The sequence below is a fragment of the Ceratotherium simum genome, chromosome 1 (assembly GCF_057802395.1).
Source record: "Ceratotherium simum simum isolate JZ-2026a chromosome 1, ASM5780239v1, whole genome shotgun sequence".
Lineage (NCBI taxonomy): Eukaryota > Metazoa > Chordata > Mammalia > Perissodactyla > Rhinocerotidae > Ceratotherium > Ceratotherium simum.
The window spans coordinates 12,468,793-12,471,262 of NC_141900.1; positions in this window are offsets into that span (position 1 = coordinate 12,468,793).

Genomic DNA, 2,470 nt, shown 5'->3' on the forward strand with positions numbered 1-2,470 from the left:
AAAAAAGACATATCAAGTGTTGGTGAGGATATAGAGAAACGGTAATCCTCATACATTGCTGATCATAATGTAAATTTACATGGCCACTTTGGAAAACAGTTCATCAGTTTCTTAAGAAGTAAAATGTAACTTATCATACAACCCTGCAATTTCACTTTTAGAAGTATACCCAAAAGAAATGAAAACATGTGCCCACATGAAGACATGTATGTGAACATTCATAGCAGCATTATTCATCTTAGCCCAAAATCAGAAACAAGCCAAATGCCCATCAACTGATGAATGGATAAACAAAAGGTGGGGCACCCATACAATGGAATACTATTCAGCAATGAAAAAGAATAGACATGCTACAACATGGATGAGCCTCAAAAACTTTATCTTCAGTGAGTGAATCCACATATAAAAAGAGTACATATTATGTAATTCCATTTATATGAAATGTCCCCAAAAGGCAAATTTAGACAGAAAGCAGATCAAGTGATACCTAAAGCTGGAGGTAGGAGCAGGGATTGACTGCGAATAGGCATGAGGGATTTTTTCTAAGGTGATGGACATGTTTTAAAATGGGATTGTAGCGATGGTTGCACAACTATAAATTTGCTAAAAATTATTGAATTCTGTACCTACAATGAGTAAATCTTATGATAAGCAAATTATACCTCAATAAAGCTGTTTAAAAAAATTAAAAGGCTGAGAGTACCGTGAGAGAGTGTAACAGGGTGACCAAATTAGACTAGGAGGATCAAGAAAAGAGTTTTTAAGGAAAAGATATTTAATTTTTGATCTGAACGAAGACTAAGGTTTTGCTGTGTAATGTGACAGTGGGGTGAAGGAAGAAGAGAAAGCAGGGAAGAGCATGAACAGCATTCCAGCCAGAAAGAATCACGTGTACAAAGATCCTGGGTGCAAGGAGCCTGGCAGGCCGTGAGACACACAAAGGATGGGAGTGCAGAGCACGTAGACTAAGGGGGAAGGCAGCATGAGGTAAGGATGGATCCACAATTTAGGTTTCATTGCAGTAAATTTTTTGGATTTCATTTTAAGAGCAATGAGAAATCATTGAAAGATTTTAAACAAAACAGTCATGTGATCATATCTGGATTTTTAAGAAAATCACTCTTGTTACTGTAGATCAAAGGTCAGCCAACTTTTTCTAGAAAGAGCCAGATAATAAATATTTTAGGCTTTGCGGGCCATAGGATCTTTGTCCAACAACTCAGTGCTGTCTTTGTGGCTCAAAAGTGGCCACAGACAAAACATAAACAAATGACCCCGGCTGTGTGCCAATAAACTTTATTTTTAAGCAGTGGGCAGGATTTGGCCCTCAGGCGATAATCTGGCGACCCCTTGCTATAGGCGGAGAATGGGTTAGAGAAAAAGGCAAAGCTGGAGTCAAGGAAACCAGGTTAGAAGACAAGTGCAAAGTGTAAGTGAGATCATGCAGTATTTGTCTTTTTCACTTATTTCACTTAGCATAATGCCCTCCACTTTCATCCCTGTTGTCAAAATGGCATGATTTCATTTTTTTAAGGCTGAAAAATATTCCATTGTATATTCATAGTAATAGAGATTAGAATAGTAGTTACCAGAGGCTGGAGGGTGGGGGAAAAGGGGAAATTAAAAAAAAAAAGTAGAATAGTGGTCACCAGGGGCTGGAGGGAAAGGGTCATAGGAAGCTATTATTTAATGGGTACCAAGTTTCAATTTCTCAAGATGAAAAGAGTTCTGGAGATGGATGGCGGTGGCACAACAATATGAATGTACTTAATATCACTGAACTGTACACTCACAAATGGTTAAGATGGTAAATTTTATGTTATGTGTATTTTACCACAATAAAAAATGGGGGGGAGGCGAGTGAAAAATGATGCGTCTTATATTAGGATTGGCAGTAGAATTGTAGAGAGTTGACTCCAGGCAGCAATTGTACTGTATATAAGGTGGTGAGGAAAAAGGAAGGGTCAAGAAAAACTGCTGGGTGTCTGGCAGGAGTAACTGGGAAGATGGTGGTCATCTCAGTATCTTGGTGGAGAAGTGGATGTGGGGCCGGGACATGGAAACACAATATTTGAAGGAAAGGAGAAGAGACTCATAGAATCTAAGCCTTAGGATTGATATTTAGGTCAAACAGTCCACTTTAAGTGGTCATTTGCACAACAGCTTCAAAGCATTCTGTGGGAGAATTCCCCAAAAGACCAATAGAATTAATAAAGGAATGCTCATATTGTCCTCAGCACCTGAGGTTCCCCCTACTCTCTTTGACCCCTTTAGGTTCTAATAAATTCGCACAGGTAGGTAGGGTCAGATTATGGGGTTTGGGCCTTATTCCATTGGCAGTGGGAAGCTGTTAGAAGGCTTTCCATCAAGAGCAACAGCAGATGAAAGCCATTTTAGGAAGCTGTAGCAATGGTCGAGGCATAATGTTATGAGGGACTCCACTTAGGTAGCCTGTCAGTCCGTCAGTCAA